The sequence below is a fragment of the Scyliorhinus torazame genome, chromosome 5, assembly GCF_047496885.1.
Source record: "Scyliorhinus torazame isolate Kashiwa2021f chromosome 5, sScyTor2.1, whole genome shotgun sequence".
NCBI classification, from domain to species: domain Eukaryota; kingdom Metazoa; phylum Chordata; class Chondrichthyes; order Carcharhiniformes; family Scyliorhinidae; genus Scyliorhinus; species Scyliorhinus torazame.
In genome coordinates this window covers 276,572,422-276,586,414 of record NC_092711.1, presented here as the reverse complement: position 1 = coordinate 276,586,414, position 13,993 = coordinate 276,572,422, and positions in this window count along the sequence as shown.

Genomic DNA, 13,993 nt, shown 5'->3' with positions numbered 1-13,993 from the left:
CAGATTGAGGTAAATCACCTTGGGATTGCAGTCTCCTGGTATCATGTCGTGTTAAGCACAGTAAGATAACACGGGCTGCAACTGGATGCAGCTCTACCTGAGAGATACTCCACACCTTGAAGTTAGTTCAATATGATATATTGAACCTGTCGCACAGTTAGCTCAATCCTCTGTGAGTTCGACTCTCTGCTGACCTAGTGTGATTAATCTGTCTGACTGAACCAGACTAGGTCTTAGCCACGTGCTGTAGGAGTTACATGATCTGTACACCCTGACTCACACTGTAGATGTCACCAGTGGAAAGAGGCGGAGTGTGAGTGCCTTGTGCCTTTTATAGTGGGAAACCACCCCCAAGTGTTCTGCCTGCTGATTGGTTATGTCCTGTTCTCTGTATTCATTAGCTGCCTGTTTGTATCTCATTGTGTGCATGTCTGCATATCATGACTCACATTACCTGTGGCTGTCGTGGTGACCATGGCTCTGAGCATTTATGTGCCTGGCTCCTTCCAGGCAGCTGCTGAAGTTATAAGCAGCACCTTGCAGTTAACCAAACACTGCTACCTAACAGGGGCTACTGAGGCTCTGTATGCAAAGAAATATGACTTCTTCACATTAGTTTATGATCACAGATAATGTTACTACTGAACAAGTCAGATCCCAGAGTGAATCCTGGCTTGATAGATCCTAACTTTGCTTTTTAATAGAAACTATGGAGGTCAGTTACTGAACGCAGTCACAAGAGTCTGCTAGTATACTTTTATCACAAAGAATAAAACATTTATCAAATTAAAAAATAAACTATATTACACAAGAAAAATAATGGTTGGAATGCAAACACCAGAACATGATTCAAACTCACAATATTCCTTTTATCCCGGCAATGCCCTTACAGACACAAAACCCCAGTGAATATTTACCACTATCTCAACACCAACGCTTCTCGCTTGGGCTGACTCAGTTGCAATGGTTTTCTTCTGACGAATTTCTAAGCATTCACCAGATGCTTTTCCCCGAGCTGGTATCTCTCCCTCTGATACCCTAAACTCACTGTGCTTCAAATTCAGAATAAAGACATGAGTGCCCTAAACTCAGTTCCTCAGCAGTCTTGCAGGATTTGTTCTCAGAGAGTTGACAATTCCTGCCTTCACTCTCTGGTACACACGCACTGACTGCCCTGCCTTTCTGTATTGCCCTGTGTCTCTGTGTGTCCCTGGATCTCTGTTTCGAGACAACAGCAAAGTTATTTCTACTATATGCTTTACTTATAAATTCACCAAACTGCTGACCCCTTTATGACCCATCTCTGCACTTTGAGGGTTATAAAACTGCATTAAAAATACATGTATACAAATAGGACCTCCAGACTTCCTGGCACCAAGTTGACAAAATACTTGAAATGAAACTAGAAACCTGACACACCCTTCATAACGCACAAATACAAATATTAATTCAACTAAAAGTTACACATTGTTCTTAACAATTGCCCTTGGTTGAGACTACAGGAAAATTGCGCATGTGAATTTGCAAGGATTGTAATCTTCTCCAGGGGCTGGTTTAGCACAATGGGCAAAACAGCTGACTTGTGATGCAGAACAATGCCAGCAGCGCGGGTCCAATTCCAGTACCGGCCTCACCGAACAGGTGCCGGAATGTGGCGACTCGGGGCTTTTCACAGTAACTTCATTGAAGCCTACTTGTGACAATAAGCGATTATTATTATGTAGGACAACGTTTCCCAAGTTGGTTCTGCAGAATGTTGGAGTTCTGTAGGATACATCCAAGGGTTCTGCAGTAGGTCTAGCCATTGTAAATTTGAAAAAAGTTGTCCTTCCAGATTGTCCAATTTGAGGCATTTCACATTGCATTGGTGACTGGTGGGGGCACTAGTCAGCCAATCAGCAGCCAATGCACTGAAAGGTCAGCCTCTGATTGTGTAAAGTGGAATTAGCTGCAAAGTCCCAAGCAAGAGCGAGAGTGGAGGAGAACAGCTCAAACAAGGTAGGCAGTGGCCATGCGGTGGGAGGTAATTAGTGGGCATGGATCAAGGGACGGGAAGCGGACACAGAGCAAGGGTGAGAGAGATGAGTGTGTGTATGTGTGTGCGTGAGTGAGGCAGAGAGATGTGTGTCTCTGTGTCTCTGATAGAGAGATGAGAGTGTGTGTAGGAGAGAGAAGTGAAAGTGTGAGTACGTATGTGTGTGTGAGAGAAGTGAGAGTGTTAGTGCACGTGAGGGAGAGAGGTGTGAGTCTATGTAAGAGAAAGGTGTGTACGTGAGTGTGTATGTGTCTGAAAGAGAGGGAGAGGTGAGACTGTGTGAGAGAGAGGGAAAGGTAAGAGTGTGTGTGAGGGAGAGAGGTGTGAACTTGTGCGGCAGAGATCAGTGAGTGTGTACGAGAGCAATGGGTGAAATGTGAGTGTGTGTGAGAAAGAGAGGTGAGAGTGTGTGCCTGAAAGAGAGGTAAGAGTGTGAGTGTGTGTGAAAGAAATGTAAGAATTTTTGTGTGTGAGAGAGAAAGAGAGAAGTGAGAATGTGTGTGTGTGAGTGTGAAAAAAGGAGAGTGTATGTGTGAGAGAGAGAGTTAGGTAAGAGTCAGAGTGTGAATGTGTGTGTGAGAGGGAGAGATGTGAGTGTGTGTGAGAGTGAGGTGAGGGGGTGTGTGTGCATGTGTTTGAGAGGCAAGACAGTCTATGTGTGAGAGAACGAAGTGTGAATATGTAGGTGGGTGTTTGTGAGTGAGAGAGATTTGGGAATGTGAATGTCTGTGTGAGAGTGAGAGGGGGAGGTAAGATTGTTTGTGAAAGAGAGATGGCAGAGTGTAGGGGAGAGAGAGGTGAGAGTTTGAGTATGTGTAAATGAAAGAGAGGGAGAGGTGAGTGTGTGATTTGGGAGAGAGGTGTGAATGTGTGTGTGAGAGAGAGACATAAGAGTGTGAGTGTTTGTGTGAGAAAGAAATGAGATTGTGAGTGTGTGCGAAAGAGAGAGGTGAGAGTGTGCAAGTTTGTGAGAGAGAGGGAGTGTGAGTGTGTGTGTTTGTTTGAGAGGGAGAGAGAGAGGTGGGAATGTGAATGTGTCTGTATGTGTGTGTGTGTGAGAAAGAGAAAGGGGGAGAGGAGAGAATTGTGTGTGAATGAAGAGAGAGGTTTGTGTCAGTGTGTTAGAGAGAGGTAAGCGTGCGCCTGTCTGAGGCATGATCAATTTGACTGGAGATGAAGTTGAATCTAAACTGAGGCTTTATTAGTGTCAGATGTGTGGCCTCCCACAGCAGCTGACAAAATGGCTGCGAGCTGGAGGCCATGCATATTTATAACCCGCCTCCTGGTTCGAGCTAGCATGCAGGGGCCATAGGTGAACCTGTAGTGCAGGTTCTACCGTACAACCTCTAATATCAGACACAGTGGTTTACCACATTCACCCCCTGTTAAAATTGAGTCCGGCGAGGGTGGTGGATAACTATATATAATTAGCAGTTTTTAATATTTACAGATCAGTAAAAAAAATGTCTCTGGTCATCCGGCGGGCCGGTCAGAGGTTCAGAGTTCAGCCGGTCCGGCGCCTTGTGGTCCTTTGTGATGGACAAAGTGGTGACGGCGATGTTGGCGCTGTCGTGGTCGAAGTTGAATCTGGGAACGTGCTGAAATCTTCTTCATCAACGGGCGTGAGCAGGGGGAGGACAGACAGTCCTAGGGAGGGTGATGGGGGTGGTGGGGGAGGGGAGGGTGGTGCTGGGGGCGACGGGAGTGGAACCTGCTGGTGCCAGGTCCCTGAGGGAAGCAGTATCCTGGCGGCCGTTGGGGAACGCCACGTAGGCGTACTGTGGGTTTGCATGGAGAAGGTGCACACTTTCCAACAATGTATCCACCTTGTGGAGCCGCATATGTTTACGGAGAAGCATGGTTCCAGGAACTCTGAGCCAAGTTGGGAGCGATACCCCGGATGTGGACTTCCTGGGGAAGGCAAAAAGACGTTCATGTGGTGTACTGTTGGTAGAAGTGCAGAGTAATGAGCGAATGGAATGTAGTGCATCAGGGAGGACCTCTTGCCAGCGGGAGGCCAGGAGATTTCTGGACCGCAGGGCCAGCTGGACGACCCTCCATACCGTCCCATTCTCCCTGTCCGTTTCCCCGGGGGTTGTAGCTCGTCGTTCTGCTGGAGGCGATACCTCTGCTGAGCAGGAACTGACGTAGCTCATCACTCATGAATGAGGATCCCCTGTCACTGTGGATGTAGGCGGAGAAGCCGAACAGAGTGAAGATAGAATTAAGGGCTTTAATGACGGTGGCAGACGTCATGTCGGAGCATGGGATGGCGAAGGGAAACCGGGAGTATTCATCGATCACACTGAGGAAATATGTGTGTCAATCGGAGGAGGGAGGGGGCCTTTGAAATCCATGCTGAGACATTCTAGGGACGGGAGGCCTTCACCAGGTGCACGAGGTCCGGCCGGTAGAAGTGCGGCTTGCACTCCGCACAGACCTGGCAGTCCTTGGCGATTGTCCTTACTTCCTCGATGGAGTAGGGCAAATATTGTGCCTTAATGAAATGGTACAACCGAGTGACCCCCAGGGCCCGGAATCGGTCTACTTGTGCGCTGGCACATGTACCTCGGGATAGGGCGTCTGGGGGCTCGTTGAGTTTGACAAGGCGATACCTATAGGTGGAGAGCTCAATTCTCCACCGCAGGATTTTATCATTTTTGATCTTGTCCCGCTGTGTGTTGTTGAACATGAAGGCTACCAACCGTTGGTCAGTGAGGAGAGTGAACCTCCTGCCGGCTAGGTAATGCCTCCAATGTTGCACAGCCTCAACGATAGCCTGGGCCTTTTTCGACGGATGAGTGCCGAATTTCGGAGGCATGGAGGGTGCGGGAAAAGAATGCCACAGGCCTGCCTGCCTGGTTGAGTGTGGCGGCAAGGGCAACGTCCGATGCGTCGCTTTCTACTTGGAAAGGAAGTGTTTCGTCTACAGCGTGCATTCCAGCTTTGGCAATATCAGCTCTGATCCGGGCGAAGGCCTGTTGGGCCTCGGCCATCAGGGGGAAATGAGTTGACTGTATGAGTGGGCGGGCCTTGTCCGCATAGTTTGGGACCCACTGCGCGTAATATGAGAAGAACTCCGTTCTGGACCACGTAGCCGAGGATGGCTAAGCGGTTTGTACGGAACACACACTTCTCCTTGTTATACGTGAGGTTGAGGAGAGTGGCGGTGCGGGGAATTATAGCGAGGTTGGCGTTGTGGTCCTGCTGATCATGGCCGCAGATGGTCACATTGTCTAGGTACGGAAACGTGGCCCGCAAGCCATACCGGTCGACCATTCGGTCCATCTCCCTTTGGAAGATCGAAACCCCATTGGTGACGCCGAAGGGGACCCTAAGGAAGTGATATAGCCGGCCGTCTGCCTCGAAGGCGGTGTATGGCCGGTCCGATTTACGGATGGGGAGCTGGTGGTAAGCGGATTTTGGGCACCACTGCTGTTCATAATGTACCAAAATTAACATGGATGTGCCGGCAGAGGAGAGCCTGATTAGAATGAGGGGCGAAATTCTCCGGAAACGGCACGATGTCCACCGACTGGCGCCCAAAATGTTGGGGCTCGGCCCCCAAAGATGCATTCCGCACCTGTGGGGTGGCGCGTTGCCCGTCTGATTGGCGCCAGTCAGCGGACATCGCGCCGTTTCTGGAGAATTCTGCCCCTCATTCTAATCAGGCTCTCCTCTGCCGGCACATCCATGTTAATTTTGGTACATTATGAACAGCAGTGGTGCCCGAATTGATCCAGGGCACTCAACAGGCCAACAGTCTCCCAAGTACAAGTACAGTCGCTGATCAATCACTTTCTATAATATTGGTGTATAACCCATGTCTCTTAATTTTATTCCCTCCGCAAAGAATTGCAATTACATTTGTTAAGTATGACCTGCCTTTCATAAAGTCTTGTTGGCTTGGAATTATTGATTTTTCTTATTAATCATGCTTGAATTTTTTCCTTTGTGATAGATAGTACAGCTTTGCCTACTGTAGATTTAAAGCTAACAAATTTATAATTGCTCAGATCACGATGCTGACCTTTTGCGAAAAAAAGAAGCACAGTTTGCAATCTCTTCGGCAGCAGAACTGCTGGCTTTGTGTCTCCTTGCTTTTGTTTGCATTTCTTAATGCAATCCATTTGATTCTTTATGATGACTCTCTTTTCATTCATTCACAGGATGTGGGCATTTCTGGCAAGGCTAACATTTATTGTCCATCTCTAATTGACCTTGGGAAGATGGTTGTGATCTTCATGAATACAACTGAGGGACTTGGAGGCCATTTTCGAGTGCAGATATGAGTTAATCAGATTAAGAGTCCTTAAAAGAAGAGGGAGCAGTGGAGAAATTAAGGGAGGGAATTCCAGAGCTTATAGCCCAGAAAGTTGAAGACATAGTTGCTAGTGGTAGTGCAAAGGAAGTTGGGAATTCACGAGAGGACAGAGCTGGGGAACCAGGTGATCAAATAAAATATAGGCTGGGATTTTTTGCTCCCGTTTTCGTCGGACCGGTTTGATGATGGGAGAGGAAATTTTTGCGACAACTCCCAAATCACATTTCATGCCGACGTAAACATATGACGCCACTATTACCTCCCCAGTCAATGACGGGGCATGTTTCCCGACTTTCAATGTTAGGAACATCATTAGGGGCAGAACGGTGACACAGTGGTTAGCACAGTTGCTTCGCAGCTCCAGGGTCCCAGGTTCAATTCCCGCCTGGGTGACTGTCTGTGCAGAGTCTGCGTGGGTTTCCTCCGGGTGCTCCAGTTACGGGGATAGGGTGGAGGTATGGACTTAAGTGGGGTGCTCTTTCTAAGGGCGGTGCATACTCGATGGGCTGAATGGCCACCTTCTGCACTGTAAATTCTATGATTCTATGATTTGAGTGCATTAGCATCTAATTATCAGGCCTTTACGCCTGAATCATCTTCCCATCAGGAAATGCACTCATGTCGGTGTGAGGACAGAACGGTGTGAATCACGACTGTCTCCCAAGGCATGCATCTGGCAAACAGACCTCCCAGGTTAGCTCTGATGAGTGCAGCGCTCGGGGGAGAGGGTCATGCCTGGGCCCTGCCCCTTGCACTGCCTAGTGCCAAGAGGCATTGGCAAATGGCAGAATCCAGGCAGTGCTAGGAGGCAGTACCAAGGGGCAGTGCCAGGGGGCAGTGCAGGTGGGGAGTTTCCAGGTGAACACCTTTGCACTGGGACAGCGGTTAAACATGATGCAACGATCATCCAGGGACTAAGTTACTGGCAGGGCAGGCGAATCAGAGGCCACCCTGTCAGCGTTCCGATGTGGAACCCACCCTTTTAAGTTTTGAATGTGGGATGAGACGGTGGAAAAAGCCACTATTGTTCAAAGGCCCTTTTCCCGCCCGATGTCGGCCTTTTCCCATTTTGTTCCAAGGGATTTTTAGTCTGCTTTGCTCTTTCTCTTAGGTGACCAGGAATTATGATTGACCCAATCCCATACTAAATCTAATTTAAGAATTCTAAATAAAATAGTTTCAATTATCATACAGTTATTTCTCAGGTGGTCAATTTGGGAAGACTATGGGCCACTTACAGTTGATCTTTGACCAAGATATTCCTGCCTGGTTCACCAAGAAACTTCTCTCTAATATATATCATGTTGGATTGAACTGGATTTGTTTATTGTCATGTGTACCGAGGCACAGTGAAAATAATTGTTCTGCGTACAGTACAGACAGATCTTTCCATACATGAAAAAAAAACATAGGGCATACATGAATACACAAAGTAAATAGTAGATATAGGCATCGGATGAAAGCATACAGGAGCGCAGTACTACTCAGTAGAGAAGATGTGTAAAGAGATCAGGTCAGTCCATAAGAGGGTCGTTTAGGAGTCTGGTAACAGGGGGGAAGATGCTGTTTTTGAACGTCTTAGTGCATGTTCTCAGACTTTTGTATCTCCTTCCCAATGGAAGAAGTTAGAATAGTGAATAAGCCAGGTGGGAGGGGTCTTTGATTATGTTGCCCACGTTCCCAAGGCAGCGGGAGATGTAGACAAAGTTAATTGATTGAAGGCGAGATCGCATGATGGACTGGGCTGTGTTCACGACTCTCTGTAGTTTCTTGCAGTCTTATGACAAGCAGTTGCCATATCATGTTGTGATGCAGCCAGATAGGATGCTTTCTATGGTGCATCTGTAAAAGTTGGTAAGAGTCAATGTGGACATGCTGAATTTCCTTAGTTTCCTGAGGAAATATAGGCGCTGTTGTGCTTTCTTGGTCAGAGCGTCGATGTGGGTGGACCAGGACAGGTTGTTCATGATGTGTACACCTGGAAATTTGAAGCTGTCAATCATCTCCACTTCGGCACTGCTGATGCAGACAGGGGTGTGTACGATACTTTGCTTCCTGAAGTCAATGTCCAGCTCTTTAGTTTTGCTGACATTGAGGGAGAGATTGTTGTCATTGCACCACTCCACTAGTTTCTCTATCTCCCTGTCTTCTTTCTTGAGTGCTCCTGTGTTGGAAAGGTTTTTGAAAGAGCTCATGTGCTTTAGTAACTTGAGGAAGCCAGCAGGAGTGGAACAAAGATTTATTGAACTATGTACAATACTCTGACCTTGTCAGTAACTCTGACCCAATCCAGTCCCTGTTGGGGCAACCAACAACTCCAGGTTCTGCTTGGGCCAGCTTTTATGTGTAGGTCTATAACAAGCTCCAGCTGGGAGGCCTCCGTCCCCTACCTGGAAAGCTCGTACTCCATGAGTCCCACGGGGAGGTCAGCAATGGTTTCCCCGTGGTCCTCATGGGGATTATGGCATGCACAATCCTCTTCAGTTAGTTGGGTGAATGATTGGCTGTTAGTCTTATGTGGCTTAGCTGGAAATTTCTTCCTGTACCTGTGTGAGTTGTGTCATGGTGATGACATCAAAAAGAAGCAATACCCTGACTGAAGGCACATAAAGAACTGCATTGTGGGTGCAAGGCAGGATGAACAACTTAGTCAAGGCACAGCCTTGGCAGAATTAGTAAGGTCTGCAAAATGAATTAAACTATGCAGGAGAACTGGCCTCAAACGCTGGGAAAGATAGATCCCCCTTTGTGCTCGCTAGAGGTAATAAAGATGTCTGTCTGAATCAGCCAGGGGATTGTTAACAGTGCAAGGCAGTGTTTTCAAACTTTTTTTCCCGGGATCCACTTTTACCAACCAGCCGACCTTCGGGACCCACGTCGACTGATCTTCATGACCCACGCCAGCTGATCTTAACGACTCACGCTGGCCAATCTTAGCAACACATCATTTTTGTTTATCTTGAATGCAACTGATGAGCCAGCTTGGTCCTCATGATCTCACTCGATTTGTCATTCAATGTTACATTTCTGCTAAGGATTTCAACTGATAATTTAAGTTCTTGCTGTGCACTTTGAAAAAAAATCAAGAGGTTTGTCCTCGAACTCGCCATGCTCAGTCTTAGAACATAGAACATAGAAAAATACAGCACAAAACAGGCCCTTCGGCCCACGATGTTGTGCCGAACCTTTGTCCTAGATTAATCATAGATTATCATCTATGATAAACTAGCAAGTTGGGGGGAAGGGAAGGGTAAAGCTATGGACAATATAATGGTTGATGGAGAGCAAGGCAGCAGGTTACGTGACAGGTTATTATGTAGAGATATGGGTTCAAAGACAAGGAAAATTAGGAGAAAGGGTAAGAGGAAAAATAATTTGCGAAAAGTTTCTGATCAAGGTGTTAGGATTCATAATGGGGCAGCACGGTAGCATGGGGCAGCACGGTAGCATTGTGGATAGCACAATTGCTTCACAGCTCCAGGGTTCCAGGTTCGATTCTGGCTTGGGCCACTGTCTGTGCGGAGTCTGCACATCCTCCCCGTGTGTGCGTGGGTTCCTCCGGGTGCTCCGGTTTCCTCCCACAGTCCAAAGATGTGCAGGTTAGGTGGATTGGCCATGATAAATTGTCCTTAGTGTCCAAAATTGCCCTTAGTGTTGGGTGGGGTTGCTGGGTTATGGGGATAGGGTGGAGGTGTTGATCTTGGGTAGGGTGCTCTTTCCAAGAGCCGGTGCGGACTCGATGGGCCGAATGGCCTCCTTCTGCACTGTAAATTCTATGATAATCTATGATAACAAAGACATAAAAAACAGCATAAGTGTACTTTACCTGAATGCTCGTAGTATACGGAATAAGGTGAATAAGCTGATGGCACAAATCATCGTGACTGACTATGATATAGTGGCCATTACTGAAACATGGTTAAAAGATGGTCACGACTGGGAGTTAAATATCCAAGGGTATCAGACTATACGAAAGGATAGAATGGACAGTAAGGGCGGTGGTGTAGCTTTGTTGTTTAAGGATGGCATCCGGGCAATAGTAAGGGATGATATTGGTGCTATGGAGGACAAGGTTGAATCAATTTGGGTGGAAATCAGGAATAGTAAGGCGAAAAGGTCACTGATAGGAGTAGTCTATAGGCCACCAAATAGTAACAGGATGGTAGGGCAGGCAATAAGCAAAGAAATAACGGATGCGTGTAGAAATGGTACAGCGGTTATCATGGGAGATTTTAATCTGCATGTCGATTGGTTTAACCAGGTTGGTAAAAGCAGCCTTGAGGAGGAGTTTATAGAATGTGTCCAGGATAATTTCCTGGAACAGTATGTAATGGAACCTACAAGGGAACAAGAGCTACACGGTCCTAGATCTGGTCCTGTGTAATGAGGCAGGATTGATTAATGATCTCATAGTTCGGGATCCTCTTGGAAGGAGCGACCACAATATGGTGGAATTTAAAATACAGTTGGAGGATGACAAGGTAAAATCAAACACTAGTGTTTTGTGCTTAAACAAAGGCGATTACAATGGGATGAGAGAAGAACTAGCTCAGGTAGACTGGGAGCAAAGATTTCATGGTGAAGCAGTTGAGGAACAGTGGAGAAGCTTCCGAGCGATCTTTCACAGTGTTCAGAAAAGGTTCATACCGACAAAAAAGAAAGACGGTAGAAAGGGGAAAAATCTACCGTGGATATCTAAGGAGGTGAGGGAGAGTATCAAATTGAAGGAAAAAATATACAAAGTGGCAAAAATTAGTGGGAGACTAGAGGACTGGGAAGTCTTTAGGGGACAACAGAAAGCTACTAAAAAAGCTATAAAGAAGAGTAAGGTAGACTATGAAAGTAAACTTGCTCAGAACATAAAAGCAGATAGTAAAAGCTTCTACAAATATATAAGACAAAAAAGAGTGGCTAAGGTAAATATTGGTCCTTTGGAAGATGAGAAGGGAGATTTAATAATAGGAGATGGGGAAATGGCTGAGGAGCTGAACAGGTTTTTTGAGTCAGTCTTCACAGTGGAAGACACAAATAACATGCCAGTGACTGATGGAAATACAGATATGCTAGGTGAGGGCCTTGAGATGATTGTAATCACTAAGGAGGCAGTATTGGGCAAGCTAATGGGGCTGAAGGTAGACAAGTCTCCTGGCCCTGATGGGATGCATTGAGAGTGTTAAAAGAGATGGCTAGGGAAATTGTAAACGCACTAGTGATAATTTATCAAAATTCACTAGACTCTGGGGTGGTCCCAGAGGACTGGAAAGTAGCAAACGTGACACCACTGTTTAAAAAAGGAGGCCGGCAAAAAGCGGGTAATTATAGGCCGGTAAGCTTAACTTTGGTTGTAGGGAAAATGCTGGAATCTATCATTAAGGAGGAAATAGCGGGGCACCTCGAGGGAAATTGTCCCATTGGGCAGACGCAGCATGGGTTCACAAAGGTTAGGTCGTGTCTGACTAATTTGGTAGAATTTTTTGAGGACGTTACCACTGCAATAGGTAACGGGGAGCCAATGGATGTGGTATATCTGGACTTCCAGAACGCTTTTGACAAGGTGCCACACAAAAGGTTGCTGCATAAACTAAAGATGCATGGCATTGAGGGTAAAGTGGTAGCATGGGTAGAGGATTGGTTAACTAACAGAAAGCAGAGAGTGGGGATAAATGGGTGTTTCTCTGGTTGGCAACCTGTAACTAGTGGGGTCCCTCAAGGATCAGTGTTGGGCCCGCAGTTGTTCACAATTTACATAGATGATTTGGAGTTTGGGACCAAGTGCAATGTGTCAAAGTTTGCAGACGACACTAAGATTAGTGGTAAAGCAAAAAGTGCAGAGGATACCGGAAGTCTGCAGAAGGATTTGGATAGGTTAGGTGAATGGGCTCGGGTCTGGCAGATGGAATTCAATGTTGCCAAGTGTGAGGCTATCCATTTTGGGAGGAATAACAGCAGAATGGATTATTATTTAAACGGTAAGATGTTAAAACATGCTGCTATGCAGAGGGACCTGGGTGTGCTGGTGCATGAGTCGCAAAAAGTTGGTGTGCAGGTGCAACAGGTGATTAAGAAGGCTTATCGAGTTTTGTCTTTCATTGCTAGAGGGATGGAGTTCAAGACTAGGGAGGTTATGCTGCAATTGTATAAGGTGTTGGTGAGGCCACATCTGGAGTATTGTGTTCAGTTTTGGTCTCCTGACCTGAGAAAGGACATATTGGCACTGGAGGGAGTGCAGAGGAGATTCACTAGGTTGATCCCAGAGTTGAGGGGATTAGATTATGACGAGAGGTTGAGTAGACTGGGACTGTACTCATTGGAGTTTAGAAGGATGCGGGGGGATCTTATTGAAATATTTAAAATTATGAAGGGAATAGATAGGATAGATGCGGGCAGGTTGTTTCCACTGGTCGGGGAAAGCAGAACTAGGGGGCATAGCCTCAAAATAAGGGGAAGTAGATTTAGGACCGAGTTTAGGAGGAACTTCTTCACCCAAAGGGTTGTGAATCTCTGGAATTCCTTGCCCAGTGAAGCAGTTGAGGCTCCTTCTTTAAACGTTTTTAAGAAAAAGATAGGTACCTTTCTAAAGAATAAAGGGATTCGGGGATATGGTGTACGGGCCGGAGAGTGGAGCTGAGTACACAAAGATCAGCCATGATCTCATTGAATGGCTGAGCAGGCTCGAGGGGCCAGATGGCCTACTCCTGTTCCTAGTTCTTATGTTGTCATAGAATTTACAGTGCAGAAGGAGGCCACTCGGCCCATCGAGTCTGCACCGGCCTCCGGAAAGAGCACCCCACCCAAGGTCAAAACCTCCACCCTATCCCCACAACCCAGCAACCCAACCCAACACTAAGGGCAATTTTGGACACCAAGTGCAATCCACCATGGCCAATCCACCCAACCTGCACATCCCCGGACCGTGGGAGGAAACCGGAGCACCCGGAGGAAACCCATGCACACACGGGGAGGACGCGCAGACTCCGCAAAGACAGCGACCCAAGCTGGAATCAAACCCGGGACCCCGGAGCCGCGAAGCAACTGTGTCATCCACAATGCCACCGTGCTGCCCTTAAGAACAAATTAATATACACTATATCATTCTACCGTGATCCATGTACCTATCCAATAGCTGCTTGAAGATCCCTAATGTTTCCGACTCAACTACTTCCACAGGCAGTGCATTCCATGCCCCCACTACTCTCTGGGTAAAGAACCTACCTCTGACATCCCCCCTATATCTTCCACCATTCACCTTAAATTTATGTCCCCTTGTCATGGTTTGTTCCACCTGGGGAAAAAGTCTCTGACTGTCTACTCTATCTATTCCCCTGATCACCTTATAAACCTCTATCAAGTCGCCCCTCAGCCTTCTCCGTTCTAATGAGAAAAGACCTAGCACCCTCAACCTTTCCTCGTAAGACCTGCTCTCCATTCCAGGCAACGTCCTGGTAAATCTCCTTTGCACCTTTTCCAAAGCTTCCACATCCTTCCTAAAATGAGGCGACCAGAACTCTACACAGTAATCCAAATGTGGCCTTACCAAGGTTTTGTACAGCTGCATCATCACTCACGGCTCTTAAATTCAATCCCTCGGTTAATGAATACTAGCACACCATAGGGTTCTTCACCGCTCTATCCAC